Source organism: Nicotiana sylvestris, chromosome 2 (genome assembly GCF_000393655.2).
Source record: "Nicotiana sylvestris chromosome 2, ASM39365v2, whole genome shotgun sequence".
Classification (NCBI taxonomy): Eukaryota; Viridiplantae; Streptophyta; class Magnoliopsida; order Solanales; family Solanaceae; genus Nicotiana; species Nicotiana sylvestris.
Window position 1 is genome coordinate 8,600,269 of NC_091058.1, and position 18,517 is coordinate 8,618,785.

Sequence of the window (18,517 nt, forward strand, 5' to 3'; positions counted from 1 at the left end):
CCTTCCCCTATCACGCCCAGGGTTATGGTACCACTTCATACGCTCCCCCAGCTCCACCCCCTAAACAGAACCCTCCACCACCCATGGTTCCCGTCTTTGTGGCACCTCCCCCAACCCCACTACATAGATCGTCCAGTGAGCCGCTATTCCAAGCTCACGACACCCAATATTACCCTCCCGAACCCACTTTCAAAGTGCCTGAGCCATATACCTATTCTCCCCATTTTGAAATCCCTGGAGAGGTTGAGAAACCGGTTAAGAATACAGAACAGGAGGAAGTGATTCGTAAAGTCAAAAGCCTGGAGCAATCCTTCAGTAACATGCATGGTTTAGGTAACCAAGTCAGCGTCACATACAAAGATTTGTGCCCTTTCCCTTATGTTCAGTTGCCTGCGGGGTTTAAAATGTCGAAGTTTGACTTGTATGAGGGGCACGGTGACCCAGTAGCCCATCTGCGTGGCTTTTGTAGCAAAATGAGAGGTGATGAGGGGAAGATGAATTGTTGATAGCATATTTCGGTCAAAGCCTGAGCGGGTCAGCGCTAGAATGGTACACGAGATAGGACCCCGACCGATGGTATACATGGGACGATTTGGCACAGGCATTCATTGGCCATTTTCAATATAACCTTGAGATAGTCCCCAACCGTCTGTCATTGTTGAAGCTGGAAAAGAAGACTGGGGAAAGTTTTAGAGAGTTTGGTTTCGGCTGGAGGGAATAAGCAGCGAGGGTTGATCCTCCGATGAGGGAGAGTGAGATGGTAGATTACTTCTTGCAAACATTGGAGCCTACCTATTTTGGTCATCTGGTGACATCCGTCGGAAAATCGTTTAATGAGGTGGTAAAGATGGGAGCCATGATTTAAGAAGGATTGAAATCTAACAAGATCTTGAGTTACTCGACGTTGAAAGCAACCACCCAGGCCATCCAAAGCGGTACTGGTGGTGTGCTTGGAAAGAAGAAGAAGGAAGAAGTTGCTACGGTTGAAGCTAGTGCTTGGTCCAGGCCCAATAACCCTCCACTCTACTACAACCAACCCAGACCCCACCACCCAAACCACCAATATACCCCATATGGCCCGCCGCAACACTACAATCCATCACCAGAACCACATTTTTCTATCCACCACGCCCAGACCTACACTCAGCCCCCAGTGCACTCGCAATGGCATGCACCGAATCCCCAAAACACACATCCACCCCCATAAAACCACTATCCACCTCCCAGGGCAAACAGACCAGGAACCAGCTTCCGCCCAAACCAAGCTTTTAGAAGTGAGAAGGCCCCAAACAGAAAAACATATACCCCGCTGGGAGAATCTTACACTGCTCTCTTCCATAGATTGAAACAGTTGGGAATGTTGATCCCAATTGAATCCAAAGCACCAAACCCCCTTCCCAGAAACCTGGACCATTCTGTTAGATGCGAGTATTGCTCAGGGATGCCGGGGCATGATACTGAAAAATGTTGGAAGTTGAAAAACGCGATACAAGAGCTCATTGATAATCGCCGTATTGAAGTACAGGCTCCAGAGGCCCCGAACATCAATCAAAATCCGTTACCAGCGCATTATGAGGCCAACATGATCAAACTGATACATAAGGGGGCAGAGCCTAAAAAACCTTCGCAGGTGGTTATGGTGATTCATTCTACGAAAGCCAAAGAAAAGACAGTGAGGGCAAGGCCAGTGGTTCAGTTAAAAGCAATAAAAGACAAGCCAGTGTTGGTAATGGGAAAAGGATCATTTATGGCTGCAAAAAAGCCAGAGCCAGTCAAATTAGTGGTACCAGGGTCATCATCTGCACCCGTGGTGGTTGTGAAAGGGGCCTACGTAGAACCAGTTGTCATAAAACCAGTAGTCCAGTTACCCATGGTTGATAGCAAAGTCGTAACGTGGAAATACGACAAGGTAGTGGTGACATACAAAGGAAAGGAAATTGAGGAAGAGAGTTTTGAAGCACAAGGACTAACTCGGTCGGGACGTTGTTTTGCTCCCGAAGAGTTGAGAAAGGCTAAGGGCGCTAAAGACAATCCAGTGCCAGTCAAAAAAGCTATGACGGAAGAAGAGGCAGAAGAGTTTCTGAAAAAGATAAAAGTGCAAGATTATTCCATTGTTAAACAACTAAGAAAAACACCGGCCCAAATCTCGTTGTTGTCGTTATTGATTCATTCTGACGAGCATTGTCGAGATTTGATGAAGATATTGAATGAGGCTCATGTGCTCGACAAAATTTCAGTGAACCATCTGGAGACAATTGCCAACAAAATCTTTGAAGTGAACAGGGTAGCATTTTCTGATGATTAATTGCCTGTGGAAGGCACAAAACACAACAAAGCTCTTTATTTGACGGTAAAATGTGAAGGTTCAATGGTTACTCGGGAACTGATCGATAACGGGTCGAGTGCTAATATTTGCACGTTGTCCACATTGAACAAGTTGAAGATCGATGAGGATAGAATCTGCAAAAATAGCATTTGTGTTCGAGGGTTCGACGGAGGGGGAACAAACACAGTAGGGGATATTGTACTCGAATTGACTATTGGCCCAGTCGAGTTCACTATGGAATTTCAAGTGTTGGATGCTGCAGTATCCTACAATCTTCTGTTGGGTCGACCATGGATTCACGCGGCCAAAGTCGTGCCTTCCATGCTGCACCAAATGGTCAAGTTCAAGTGGGACAGACAAGAAATTGTGTTATATGGGGAAGATCCCACATGCGCCATAAGTGATGCCATTGTGCCCTTTATAGAAACTGAAGATTATAAGGGACCATGGGTTTATCAGGTCTTCGACACGGTCCCGGTGAGCAGAGTGCCCGAGGGTAAAAGCATGCCATGTCCCAGGGTGGAAGCTGCGACCGTCATGGTAGTATCAGAATTGCTGAATAACGGGTTCGTGCCAGGGAAAGGTCTGGGGGCTGAACTTCAGGGCATTATTCAACCTGTGTCCCTGCCCAAAAATCTGGACACCTTCGGATTAGGGTTCAAACCAACAGCAGCAGATGTTAGAAGGGCCCGTAAATTGAAAAAGAAAGCTTGGGTTCTTCCTAAACCTATTCCATGTTTGTCCAGGTCCTTCGTCAGGCCGGGTAGCAAGAAACAGTCATTGACAAAGGTGTCAGGTTCATTGATTGGGGCAGAGGGGAATTTGGATAAGGTGTTCAGGAGAGTATTTGCTGAAGTAAACATGGTTGAGGCCGGGGAAGGGTCAAGCGGAGCAGATATACAGTACATCAGACCACATGCTAACATCAACAATTGGGAAGCTACTCCTCTTCCAATTCGGAGGGAGTCGTGGTAGTGGGTTTTGTTTTCCTTTTATCACCTGGATTATTCCAGGGCTTGTAATCTAGTTGTTATGTTCCGTCCGTTTGGATGAGTTAAAACCTTGTTATCTTTACATTCAATGAAATGCAATTTTCTTCATTCCTAATTTTCTTTCCATTTTTTGTTTTCTTTCTTTTGTATAGTTCTTTTTATGCTGATATCAATGATATGACATGCATGAGGAATCTTCGGCCCAGTTTTAAAAGCCAATCTAGCTCGGAAGTAATAATACAAGAAATCGAGTGTGATGATGGGGTGGATGGTAACAACGATGAAGCATATGAGGAAATTAGTAAAGAATTAAGTCATTTTGAAGAAAAACCCAAACCTAACCTAAATGACACAGAAGCAGTTAATCTAGGGGATCAAGACAATGTGCGGAAAACTAAAGTAAGTGTTCATCTGGAGCCACAACTCAAGGAGGAGATAATTAAAGTATTGCATGAGTACAAAGATGTTTTTGCATGGTCATATGACGATATGCCAGGTCTAAGCACCGATTTGGTGGTTCATAAATTACCCATTGATCCGGTACTTCCCCCTGTCAAGCAGAAGCTGAGAAAGTTCAAAACGGACATAAGTGTGAAGATCAAAGAAGAGATTACCAAGCAGTTTGAGGCAAAGGTCATTCAGGTTACACGGTACCCCACTTGGTTAGCTAATGTCGTGCCTGTGCCGAAGAAAGATGGCAAGACCAGGGTGTGCGTCGATTATCGAGGCCTTAATAAGGCAAGTCCAAAAGATAATTTCCCATTGCCCAATATCCATATACTGATCGACAATTATGCCAAACATGATATTGGCTCTTTTGTGGATTATTATGCGGGTTATCATCAAATTCTAATGGACGAGGAAGATACAGAAAAGACGGCATTCATCACGCCGTGGGGAACGTATTGTTATCGGGTCATGTCGTTTGGTTTGAAAAATGCTGGGGCAACTTATATGAGGGCCATGACAACCATATTCCATGATATGATACATAAGGAAATCGAGGTGTACGTGGATGATGTGATCGTGAAGTCTAGACAGCAATCCGACCATGTCAGAGATTTGAGAAAGTTCTTTCAAAGGCTTCGCAGGTACAATCTTAAGCTCAATCCTGCAAAGTGTGCTTTCGGGGTGCCATCTGGGAAGTTGTTGGGGTTTATAGTCAGCCGGCGGGGTATTGAATTAGACCCGTCGAAGATCAAAGCTCATTCAGGAGTTGCCACCTCCAAGAAACAAAACCGAGGTGATGAGTTTGTTGGGAAGATTGAACTATATCAGCAGGTTCATTGCTCAGCTCACGGCAACTTGTGAACCAATTTTCAAGTTGTTGAAGAAAGATGTCGCGGTCAAATGGAATGATGAATGTCAGGAGGCTTTTAATATTATAAAGGGGTATTTGTCGAACCCACCCGTGTTGGTCCCGCCAGAACCAGGGAGGCCTTTGATTCTATATCTGACAGTTGTAGATAGTTCATTCGGTTGTGTACTGGGGCAGCACGATGTTACGGGCAGAAAGGAGTAGGCTATCTACTATCTCAGCAAAAAGTTCACATCTTACGAAGTTAAGTATACTCATCTGGAAAGGACATGTTGCGCTCTGACTTGGGTGGCACAGAAGTTGAAACATTATTTGTCATCTTACACTACTTACCTTATATCTCGCTTGGACCCATTGAAGTATATTTTTTAGAAACCCATGCCCACAGGGAGGCTTGCAAAGTGGCAGATCTTGCTTATAGAGTTCGACATTATCTATGTGACACGGACTGCCATGAAAGCACAGGCATTAGCCGATCATTTGGCTGAGAACCCCGTCGATGAAGATTATGAGCCTTTGAAAACCTATTTCCCTGATGAAGAGGTGATGCACATTGATGAATTGGAACAAGCTGAGAAGTCGAGATGGAAACTTTTCTTTGAAGGGGCTGCAAATATGAAAGGCGTGGGAATAGGAGCGGTACTTATTTCTGAAACAGGTCAGCATTACCCTGTTACAGCTCGGCTTCATTTCTACTGTACGAATAACATGGAAGAATATGAGGCGTGTATATTGGGATTGAGATTAGCTGTGGATATGGGTGTACGGGAAGTCTTGGTCATGGGTGACTCGGACCTACTGGTACACCAGATTCAAGGAGAATGGGAAACACGGGACTTGAAGCTTATACCGTATCGGCAGTGTCTGCATGAGCTTTGTCAATATTTTCAGGCCATAGAATTCAGGCACATTCCAAGGATTCATAATGAGGTTGCCGACGCTTTGGCTACTTTGGCGTCGATGTTGCATCATCCAGATAAGGCTTATGTTGATCCATTGCATATTCAGGTCCGTGATCAGCATGCTTACTGTAATGTGATAGAAGAGGAAATTGACGATGAGCCGTGGTTCCATGATATCAAAGAATACATTAGGGCAGGAGTGTATCCGATACAGGCTACCAATGATCAGAAAAGAACAATTCGGAGATTAGCAAGCAGGTTTTTCTTTAGTGGAGGAGTATTGTACAAAAGAACTCCAGACCTCGGGTTGTTGAGATGCATGGATGCAAGACAAGCCACATCTATCATGACTGAGGTACATTCCGGAGTTTGTGGACCGCATATGAGTGGGTACGTTCTAGCAAAAAAAATTCTCCGAGCAGGTTATTATTGGCTCACGATGGAGCGGGATTGTATCAGTTTTGTGCGTAAGTGTCATCAATGCCAAGTGCATGGAGATTTGATTCATTCTCCACCATCAGAATTACATACGATGTCTGCACCATGGCCTTTTGTTGCGTGGGGCATGGATGTTATTGGGCCAATTGATCCAGCAGCGTCAAATGGGCACATGTTTATTTTGGTAGCTATAGATTATTTTACCAAATGGGTGGAAGCTAAGACGTTCAAGTCTGTGACTAAGAAAGTTGTAGTCGACTTAGTGCATTCAAATATCATCTGTCGGTTTGGGATTCCAAAGGTAATCATCACAGATAATGGGCTAATCTTAATAGTCATTTGATGAAGGAGACATGTTAGCAGTTTAAGATTACCCATAGGCATTCTACTCCATACCGTCCCAAGGCAAATGGTGCGGTTGAAGCAGCCAATAAGAATATAAAGAAAATACTCCGGAAGATGGTTGAAGGATCTAGACAGTGGTATGAGAAATTACCTTTTGCATTGTTAGGATATCGCACCACCGTTCGTACCTCGGTGGGGGCGACTCCTTACTCATTGGTATATGGTACCGAGGCAGTAATACCCGCAGAAGTGGAAATCCCATCTCTGCGAATCGTTGCAGAGGCTGAGATCGATGATGATGAATGGGTGAAAAGCCATCTTGAGCAGTTGAGTTTGATTGACGAGAAAAGATTGGCATCAGTGTGTCATGGCCAACTGTACCAACGAAGAATGGCAAGAGCATACAACAAGAAAGTACGTCCAAGGAAATTCGAAGTCGGACAATTAGTACTGAGGCGGATTTTGCCTCATTGGGCTGAAGCAAAAGGAAAGTTTGCCCCAAACTGGCAGGGACCAATTGTAATAACCATAGTGTTGTCTAATGGAGCATTGTATTTGACAGATGTGGAAGGAAAATGTATAGAAATGGCCATCAATTCCGATGCGGCCAAGAGATATTATGTATGATTTCTTTATTTTCTAAATGTATCTGTTTGTATTTGGCATATCTTAAAGATTGAAATGATGAAGGCGTTTTGTCCTGCTATCTGTCACACCTCTTTTTTGCGCGCCCCGCCCCGAAGGGTAGAATGCGCGAGGGGAGTTTTTCCAATTTAAGTGACAATATTCGAAATGAGATTATTTATTTAATTCAGAGTCGCCACTTGGGAAAGGTTTGGCTTTTGGTGTCCCAAGTCACCGGTTTATCTTGAATCCCAAATCGAGGAAATTTTCGACTTTTCCAAATGAAGTCTGCGAACCAGAAATTCTAAGTAAGGAATTCTGTTGACCCGAGGGAAGGTGTTAGGCACCCTCGAATCCCGTGGTTCTAGCACGGTCGCTTAAATTGTTATAATGGCTAAATATCTGATTTAAATACATGTTATGACTTACGTGCTTTTATTAAGTTTAAACCGCTTTTATTATTATCATTTATTTTTATAGAATTGCAACGTCGTGGAAATGCATCTCGAACCACGTCACAATCAATGCACCCGTGGTCGTCGACACATTTTGACTCCGTTGAGATTTGGATTTGGGTCACATCAATGTGCACCCGTGTTTAAGAAGGTTAAATTATTAAAGGTACGCCTAAAGCAACTAGCGTATTGTTATTTTAGGAAGAGGCCGTGAAGGTTCATTAAACGGCCAAATCCAAAGTCTAGTCAATGGTTATGTATTTTATTGAGGACCCCGGCGGTTTGTGATTTATTTGGCGAGGCTCGTCTCATTTTTATTTTAAAGGAATAAACCTATAGTGACTATATTTTCTATTAAGTTCGTCTCTAAAATAAAAGAAAATCTCTTAATTATTTACATGCTGAAAACGTAACTTATTAGTTATTAGTTTACGGCTAATGCGATTGGAAAATTGCGATCGAGTTTGTACAAAGAAAAACTGCTTTCATTTTTATATTCTATTATTTACTAATGCTGGAACATGAGAGGGATACACAATAATATCAAAGCCGATTAACTATTCTTCAAGTAATTTAAACTAGCATTATTAGATGAAGACATCATACATATGCAGCCTCATTACTAATTAATTAATCGACTACATTTTTATACAAAGAGAGGAAAATTAATATTCAAACACAGATCCAAACAAAAGAATTCAACAGGAACAGGAGCCTGATTAATATTTCATTTTTCGCTTCAAGCCAAGAGTGTACAAATGTGTACCTGGAAACAGCAGTACAAGAACAAAAGAAGTAGGAGTCAGCAACAGTAATAACGCGGCAACAGCAGGTTCAGCAACACCGCAAAACCAGTAACAACCAGTAGAATAACCCAGTAACAGATTGAAAACTCAGCAGTGCAAAAGTACAATCGCAGTCAAAGCAGAAGAGAGAAAAGATACGAGATGCAGTAGTTTCTGACTTTTGAATAACACTCGAAGAAAAGCAAACAGAATTGTTCGAGTGAAAGTTCAAATTGTCTTTCTCTTTTACTATCACAAACTCTCTCCAAGTATAAAAGTATGTCAACTCTCAAGTGTAAAAAGAATCTGTCAACTCTCTCTAAAAATCCTCTCAATAATATCTCCCTTTTTAATGTCAAGAATGACTCTATATATAGCAAGACAAGTCTTCAATTCCCAAACCCCAAATTATTCCCCCAATGGCATGCTTTGTCCCACTATCAAATGTCTTTTTTATTTTAAAACTTTGTCCCCCATGCCTACATTAAATAAATGCCACATTCCCAATCCATTACAATATGTCCCCCATGCCTATATTAAACAAGTACAAGATTCCTCCCCATTATGTTTTGTCTTGTCCCCCATTATATTAAACAAGTACATCAAAAACCCCACCCCATTATATTTGTCCCCCATGCTTAACATAAAGAATCAAAATAATGTTCAATTACCAAACTACCCCTCCGACCTTATTGCAATTACCATTTTACCCCTGAACGGATTGCAATTTACCAAATTACCCCCATCAGCTCTAAACACTCAATTAATCATAACTCAACCAAAATATAGTCAAGATGACTAATTTCTCAACAATCTTCAACAACAAATCATATGAACACGATGAACAACACAACTCCAAATTGATGGAAATAAATCAACCATATCGGGAACCAATCCTGGTTAATTTAGACCATCAATGGATGAACAAGGATACAACAATACAAACAACAAAATACATGATTCAAATTAAATCAACAAATCACAAACAAACATAAACTCACATTAAATCACTGAATTTACACATGATCTTCAAACAAATATGAACATGAACTAAATCTATTTTTCAAACAACAAAACATGACGGATTCACATGACTCAAACAACATTAATAATTTCTGGAAAACACATAACAACATGAAACAAATTGAAGAAATAATTGATTAAATTTCAATTTGAATTCAACAATCATTAAACTAACGAATATTTACTTAAACAATAATACAAACATGAAATAAACATGAAAAACAACTAATTAACTTCCATTTGAAATCTGAAAATTAATTTAACAAAACACATGAACAAACTAAAAATTAATTCAAACGATAAACAAAACAAACATTTGTTGATTTTAGATTCGAAAATATCAAAACAAAATACGGTAAAAAATAATACTCAAAATCTTCCAACCGGATTGAAACGAAATACGTACGGACTGTTTTGTCGACCAAAGCTTAGAACAAACGACGATGAAAACAAACTGTCCGGAACCGAGTATCGCACCAAGATAACTTGTCGCCGAAGACGACCACGAATGGACGACCAAAGAAGATGGCCGCCCGTCACAAGAAGATGGCCTGTGAAGCAGCTGGGGCGTGTTTGGTTACGAAGAAGAAACTGGCGCGGGCAGCAGTGATGGTTCTGTGAAGACGCAGCAACGGGGGGACTGGACGAGGCAGCAGGCGGCGCCGGGACGAGGTCGATGAAACAGAAGGCAGAAGCAGTTGGTTCAGGGCAGCCATGGACGACGAACAGCTGTTCGTTGAAGGAGGATAACGGAGCGAAGTAGCAGCAGCTCGGAGCATATGACGCGGTGGGGCAGCAGCTCGCGAAAACAGGCATTGGTTGCTCGAGCTGTTCGTAGTCGAAGACGAAGCAGTAATGGAGGTCGTTCGGATGGGGAAGATGAAGCAGAAGGCAGCACAGTAGCAGCTGCGTAAGCAACAATGGCGACTGGCCATGGTGAGCAGCTTGGAAATAAGACGACGATGGTCGTTTCGAAGAAGATGAAGAGCTTGAGGTGAGCAGGAGTTGGTGTCGATAGGGAGGCAGCCATGGGAGCTGCTTGTGTGGAAGGGGAGGTAGCCATGGATGGCTTGGGGTGTTTGGTGTTTTGGAGAAGAAGAAACCAAAAATGGGGGCGGATCGTTTAGGTCCCTTTTTTAGGGTTTTTTGTTCTTTTTGTTTTTTTTCTTTTCTTTTGTGTCTTTGAAATGCAAGATAGGGGTATTGGGTTATGAATTGGGTTAATGGGGTGGACCGGGTCGACCCGGTTTGAAGTGGACCGGGTCATGGGGAAAGTTGGGCAATTATTTGGGCCTGTGGTTTGAAATTGAAGAAGTGGCCCAATCCGATTTTTCTTTGTATTTTTGTTCTCTTTTCTTCTTTTATTTTTCTAAAACTAAATTATAAAAGTACTTAAATTATTATTAAGAACTAAATTAAGTTATAAAAGCGCAAATTAACTCCCAATAACAATTAACGCACAATTAAGTAATAATTAAGCATAAAATTGTTCATTTGGACATTAAATGCTAAAAATGCAAAAGATGCCTATTTTTTTGTAATTTTTAATTTTTGTAAAACTAATTTAATTACTAACAATTGTAGAATGAAATCCTACATGCAAAATGCGACATATTTTTATATTTTTTATTAATTTAACAAATAAGCAAACACAGACAAATACAAATAATTATCCAAAAATATCACAAAAATACTCAAAATTGCACACCAAGGAAAATCATTTTATTTTGCATTTTCTGGGAGTATTTCTCATATAGGGCAAAAATCACGTGCTTACAGCTGCCCCTCTTTGCCCGAAGACACGAAGGGTTTTCGCGCAAAGATAAAGTGAGCGATTTTTGCCTATCCGAGTACTCCGTGTGAAGCATTTTTTTTTTGAAAAAGATTTAACCGAACCTCTGCTTCAAAGGTTTCCTACATATCCCTGGCTAAAGGGGAATCAGGTTAATGTAGTTCGGGAAACTTTGGGTAGCTGGGACTACCATGGGATTGCAATGCTTGCTGTTACTGCTGTTGCTGTTGTCACCGCTGCTTTACTGACCGCCTTATTACAACCAAAGAAAAATTGAAACTGAACTAAACACTTATATGCATGTCAACTGCTAGTTACAAGATTCCTATCTATGATTCTTTTGCGACTTGATCTTGGGTCTTAGCTGATTCTGCTTGTAGACTCCGATCTGAATCTTGATGCTTGCAAGTTGTAGGCGCCTATTTATTTCTGCGATACTGAATAGGACGGGGTTGGTAGAACTCGGGACCTTGATCAAACCTTTGAACGATCCGCCTCTCGCCTTTCCGAATATCTCGGGACATCTTCTTTTTGTCTTTTTCTTCTTAGATTCTGAGTTGAGACTCATCTCGTGGGTCATTTCGATCTGTGTGGCTCGAGGTTAGACCTGCAGGGAAAAACAAACGAACGAAATCTTCTGCCCCAGTTTCACTAGGAAAATTTCGTGAATTATTTGCCAGGAAGCTCATAAAATTGATGAAGGAAGATATGAATGCTCAGTTCAGGGTTGGAGCCCTAAGGCTGGCGGGATGGAAATAGTTCAGTTCGGGGTTGGAAACTCTAATACTGACTAGCTGGGGAGAAGTTCAGTTTAGAGTTGAAACTCTAATGCTGACTAACTAGGGAAAAGTTCAGTTTAGGGTTGGGGCCCTAATGCTGACTAAAGGAAAAGTTCAGTTTAGGGTTTAAAACCCTAATGCTGACTAAAGGAAAAAAGTTCAGTTTAGGGTTTAAAACCCTAATGCTGACTAAAGGAAAAAAGTTCAGTTTAGGGTTTAAAAACCCTAATGCTGACTAAATGGAAAAAGTTCAGTTTAGGGTTTAAAACCCTAATGCTGACTAAAGGGTTTAAAACCCTAATGCTGACTAAAGGGAAAAAGTTCAGTTTAAGGTTTAAAACCCTAATGCTGACTAAAGGGAAAGAGTTCAGTTTAGGGTTTAAAACCCTAATGCTGACTAAATGGAAAAAGTTCAGTTTAGGGATGCTGACTAAAGGGAAAAGTTCAGTTTAGGGTTTAAATGGCTGATTCCTAAACAACCAAAACATACCTCAAGACCAAGCCTTCTATGTCAAACACCAGTTCTGGGCTACAGCAAAGGCATTTTCATAGTTAGTTTTTTCGTGAGGTTTGGGGTCTGGTCGAGGTTCACCGGCGAAGCTCCTTCGCTGTCCGGGCTTTTGTTACTTTTGCTTCTTCCGGCCAGATTTGTTCATCGGAGTTTATTGTAACTGAGTTCTTATTAATATAATTGAGGTTAGATTCTCACTCTCGTCCTTCTTCTCAATTTCGTGCAATAAATTTGGACTAAATGGGTTTATTTGGTACATGAATGTTTGAAACGGTCAGTATTTGTTCATGTTGATGTTCATATTGCTTTGTGTTCTTCTTGTATGGTTATTTTCCTTTAATAAGTTAATATAAGAAAATTTTGAAGTTGGTATTGAAAATGCTTGAAATTGGTTTCAATGAAAAGACCAAATGAAGGTATTCTACGTTTGTCTCTGATTTGATGTTTAGTTCTTATTTGGTGTTTAGTCTATTTGGATGATCAAATTAGAAATAACATCTCAGAAGAATAGTTCATGTATGGAGATCAATCTGTGAGATATGCTCAGGTTTGATATTATATTAGTTATCGTGCACTTGATACTTATTAAGTTGAATGCGATATGATTTTTTTTCCTTGCACATATGTTTGTTTTCGGATCTGTTAAGTTAGTGCATTTGTTAAATTCTCTTATGTTGCGTACTGTAATGGTCCGTAGTAAACGAAAGAAGTTATATGCTTCACGGCTTAATGAAGTATTATTGCCATGTGCTTTAGATTTCAACACCCACCAAATATGTCAGACAAAGAGGAAAATGTAAAGGGTTCAAACATGGAATACTGAGCTTTCGAACGAGGAACCAGAACCAATGACGTGAATAGGCTATTAGTTTGTTTGATTTTTAGAAGTTTAATAAGTTTTGAGTTATAATTTATTTAGGATTATTATGGATGAAACTGTTTCAATAAAGTGGTTTAGGAAATGTGACCTTTACATAAGCGCGCTATAATGAACCATCGTGGCTATGAGTACGATTCCAGTGACGTAGTTGTGATTCGTAATTGCTAAAATTCGGGGAATGGAATTCCAGAAGTTGGAGTAGCTCCGTAGTGTTTAATGTGATGTGTGCGCAAAATTTTAGGTCATTCGGGCGAGGTTTGATAGACTTTTTGATCAAAAGCGTATTTTTAGAGTTTTTGGAATTCTTAGGCTTGAATCCGACGAAAAATAGGTATTTTGATGTTGTTTTGAGCGTTCCAAAGGTTGGAATAAGTTTGAATGACGTTTTAGGATTGGTTGTCAGGTTTGGTTGAGGTCCCGAGGACCTCGGTTGTGTTTCGGATGCTCAACGGGCCATTTTTAGACTTAGAGGATTGCAGAAAATGTATTCCTAAGACATGGTTGCTACCCATTGATGTTGATAGCATATATCACTACCCTCCCCTTTTCACTAGCCAGCCCCAATACTTATTTACAACAGATTATTACAGACCAATACTGAAATGAATTAAGTAGAAAAGAAAAATAAAAAGTAAAAAGTTACACTATAGAAATCCTGAAGACAGGCCCAGATTCTCAACACCTGATTAGGACTTCCTTTCCGAGTTATGTAATAAATCACCTCAAATGTCAAGATTGTTCCATAGACTTTCTCACATCTAGGTGTGTCAGAGTTCCCTAAAGACCTCAAGGGATACCGGGCAGTGCTCACACCCAAATTTCATAGCCAAGATAGAGTAAGTTTCCTTCTTCGCGTTCGTGAGTGGGGTCTCGCATTCCTGAAGAGGAGATGAGGCTGGTGGAAGGTTAACGCTTCGCGTTCATGAAGGAGGGGGAAGTTTTCTACCGCGTTCGCGACAGGGGCATCGCGTTCGCGATGAAGGAAATCTAGGCCAAGCGCAGTTGTGCTTCGCGAATGCGAGGGTCCTTCTGCGTTCGCGAAGAAGGATTTACCTGGGCAAATATAAAATTTCAAAGTCGAGGGTTTAGCCATTTTTGTGAAAACTAAAGCGTGGGAGCACGGATTTGAGCGAGGTTTTGAGGGATTTTAAGAGATATCTATTTGGTAATGATTCTTAACTCCTTTTTGCTTGTAACCCATTAATCCAAACATGAATTCATCATTTAATTTCGGATTGGAGATGAAAATTGGGGAAAAGTTGGAAGAAAGTTCTTAGACCTAGAATTCGACTTTTGATTGGGAATTAGACCTTAGATTTGGATAATTTTGGTATGCATGAATTCGTGAGAGTGCGAGGATTCTGAAAATATAAATTTTACCCGATTCTGAGATGTGGGCCCGAGGGGCGTTTTGGTTATTTTACCTAATTTCACGTATTAACTTAGAATTTAATTGTAGAATAGTTACTTTAAGCGTTATTTACCTTATGAAATGGAATTGAATAGACTTGGGCCATTTGGAGTCGAGTACTCATGGCAAGAGCGTGGTTCCAGGTTGAATTGAGCTGGTTCGAGGTAAGTGACTTGTCTAACCTTGTGTGGGGGACCTTCCCCTTAGGATTTGGTATATTTGATATTTGAAATGTAATGACCCGACTAGTCATTTTGCCTTTTAGAACCCCATTCCCTTAAATAAAACTTCCCGCGCTTGCTTTAGCTAATTTACGACTTGCGAGGATAGTGGGTTCGGGATTTGGAAGAGTTTGGAGTGAAATATGCCTATTTAATTCTTTAGGATTTTCTTAAAAGTCTAAGTTTGACTTTGGAGTTCAGTTTAGGGTTTAAAACCCTAATGCTGACTGAAAGGAAAAAGTTTAGTTTAGGGTTTAAAACCCTAATGCTGACTAAAGGGAAAAGTTCAGTTTAGGGTTTAAAACCCTAATGCTGACTAAATGGAAAAAGTGTAGTTTAGGGTTTCAAAACCCTAATGCTGACTAAAGGGAAAAGTTCAGTTTAGGGTTTAAAACTCTAATGCTGACTAAATGGAAAAAGTGCAGTTTAGGGTTTCAAAACCCTAATGCTGACTAAAGGGAAAGAATTCAGTTTAGGGTTTAAAACCCTAATGCTGACTAAAGGAAAAATTCAGTTTAGGGTTTAAAACCCTAATGCTGACTGCATGGAAAAGCTCAGTTTAGGGTTTAAAACCCTAATGCTGGTTGAATGGAAAAAGTTCAGTTTAGGGTTTAAAACCCTAATGCTGACTAAAGGGAAAATTCAGTTCAGGGTTTAAAACCCTAATGCTGACTGCATGGAAAAGCTCAGTTTAGGGTTTAAAACCCTAATGCTGGCTGAATGGAAAAAGTTCAGTTTAGGGTTTAAAACCCTAATGCTGGCTGAATGGAAAAAGTTCAGTTTAGGGTTTAAAACCCTAATGCTGACTAAAGGGAAAATTCAGTTCAGGGTTTAAAACCCTAATGCTGACTGCATGGAAAAGCTCAGTTTAGGGTTTAAAACCCTAATGCTGGCTGAATGGAAAAAGTTCTATTTAGGGTTTAAAACCCTAATGCTGACTAAAGGGAAAATTCAGTTCAGGATTTAAAACCCTAATGTTGACTGCATGGAAAAGCTTAGTTTAGGGTTTAAAACCCTAATGCTGGCTGAATGGAAAAAGTTCAGTTTAGGGTTTAAAACCCTAATGCTGACTAAAGGGAAAATTCAGTTTAGGGTTTAAAACTCTAATGCTGACTGCATGGAAAAGCTCAGTTTAGGGTTTAAAACCCTAATGCTGACTAAAGGGAAAATTCAGTTTAGGGTTTAAAACCCTAATGCTGACTGCATGGAAAAGCTCAGTTTAGGGTTTAAAACCCTAATGCTGGCTGAATGGAAAAAGTTCAATTTAGGGTTTAAAACCCTAATGCTGACTAAAGGGAAAATTCAGTTTAGGGTTTAAAACCCTAATGCTGACTGCATGGAAAAGCTCAGTTTAGGGTTTAAAACCCTAATGCTGGCTGAATGGAAAAAGTTCAGTTTAGGGTTTAAAACCCTAATGCTGACTAAAAGGAAAAGTTCAGTTTAGGGTTTAAAACCCTAATGCTGACTGGAAGGAAAAGTTCAGTTTAGGGTTTAAAACCCTAATGCTGGCTGAATGGAAAAAGTTCAGTTTAGGGTTTAAAACCCTAATGCTGACTAAAGGGAAAATTCAGTTTAGGGTTTAAAACCCTAATGCTGACTGCATGGAAAAGCTCAGTTTAGGGTTTAAAACCCTAATGCTGGCTGAATGGAAAAAGTTCAGTTTAGGGTTTAAAACCCTAATGCTGACTAAAGGGAAAATTCAGTTCAGGGTTTAAAACCCTAATGCTGACTGCATGGAAAAGCTCAGTTTAGGGTTTAAAACCCTAATGCTGGCTGAATGGAAAAAGTTCAGTTTAGGGTTTAAAACCCTAATGCTGACTAAAAGGAAAAGTTCAGTTTAGGGTTTAAAACCCTAATGCTGATTAAAGGAAAAAGTTCAGTTTAGGGTTTAAAACCCTAATGCTGACTGATTGGAAAAGTTCAGTTTAGGGTTTAAAACCCTAATGCTGACTGCATGGGAAAGCTCAGTTTAGGGTTTAAAACCCTAATGCTGGCTGAAAAAGTTCAGTTTAGGGTTTAAAACCCTAATGCTGACTGGTTGGGGGTAAAGTTCGAGAATGCTAGCTAACCTTTTTTTTTGGATTTTCTTGTTTTAGTAGAAGATGAAAGGGAGTCTCGTGGAAACTTACCTTTCGAGTGAGTTCCTTACTGCCAAGATATTTCTTGTACCCATGTACCTTCTTCTTTGGGCGACACCTGCTTCTTGCACGGTTGTCTTGGATTATACCTGTTTCAACTTTTTAGACAAAGAACAATTGTTAGTTTGGAAATGACGGTCGGTTCGGTGACCTTGATCGTTCCCAGTTGCTTTGTTGCGTCCTCATTCCTGTTGCGAAATCCTGCCATTGATTTGATTCAAATGGCGAAACTCTTTTGACTGCTCAGGCTTTGTATTTCCAGATTCTGTGATGATTTGCCTCGTAAGGCTCTCTTTTTTTTTTTTTGTGTCCCATCTTGCTTGGTGATTCTCAACGGGGATTTTATTGGGGATACTTTGTGGGGATTTGTACAAAAGGAAGCTCTGTGGGGGGAATATTTACAAAGTGGATTCTTTGTGTGAATTTTTGTACAATGGAGCATGCTGGGGATTTGTTTCAAAGCGGGCTTTCTAGGATTTGTTGGGGTAAGCTTGTTGGGGAATTTTTACAAAGGGACTCGCTGGGGATGTGCTGGGGAAATTCCAACGGGAATTCTTTTTTTTTATATATATTTTTTTTATATTGGGGAGACTCTGTGGGGGATTGTACAAGGGGAGACTCTGTGGGGATTTGTACAGAACGGACTTGCTGGGGATTTGTTGGGGCAAGCTTGCTGGGGAATTTTTACAAGGGGAGGCTTTGTGGGGATTTTTTTTTTAACTTCGTGGAGGCGATTAACCATGTGAAACTCAAACCTTTCAACTTCAATTGCCTTTATAGGCTGTCATGACCAGTCGAGGTCGTCTTGATGCCCCCTGCTGAGGCTGGGTGCCCTTTGCACATTAGCGTGTATCCAACGAAAGCCCTGTAAATCAGTTTTGCCATCCTTTCTTTGTCTTGGTTTTGGAACAGTGTTAGACCAAAAGGGATTCAAAGAGAAACAAATAATTGAATGGAGAGAATTTAAAGCTAGAAGTGTCCCTTTCGGGGAAAGGAGAGAAGGACTTATCCGGAGTACATGCGGGCTTCAATGAACATGACATGCCTTTTGGACTGGATGCCTGACCTGTGTAAACCGTCTGACTCCCAAAAATTTATCACAACTTTGCTTTGAATACCGAGAAACCTCGCTAGGACTCTGTTGATGACGGTGGTTGTGAGGATCTCATTTTCGATCATGGACGCCCTTTGCGGGTTTTCACGAGCTGGCATTTTCATTTCATTTCTTACCATCTCCTTATAGTGCCCGTGTGGGTGTTCACTAACAAGACTTCTCATTTGATTTTCTCTGCTTACCGTCGTCTTACGGTGCCCGTGTGGGTTTTCACCAATAAGACTCTCTCATTTTATTCTTCTCATTTTGTTGTATCAGGTCCAAATAACTCCATCCTCCCATTTTGAACCGCTTTGCCGATTGATCAGAAGGACTTAAACAAGGTTTGGGGTAAAAGGAATTTGGATTGAACTACAACTTTGGAACCTTTTGGTCGGGATCATTGCCGAACCATTATAACTCCTGCCCCAGTCTCACTTTTGGGGGACTTCTTGGATTTTTGTTTTGGTGTGACTGAACCCCA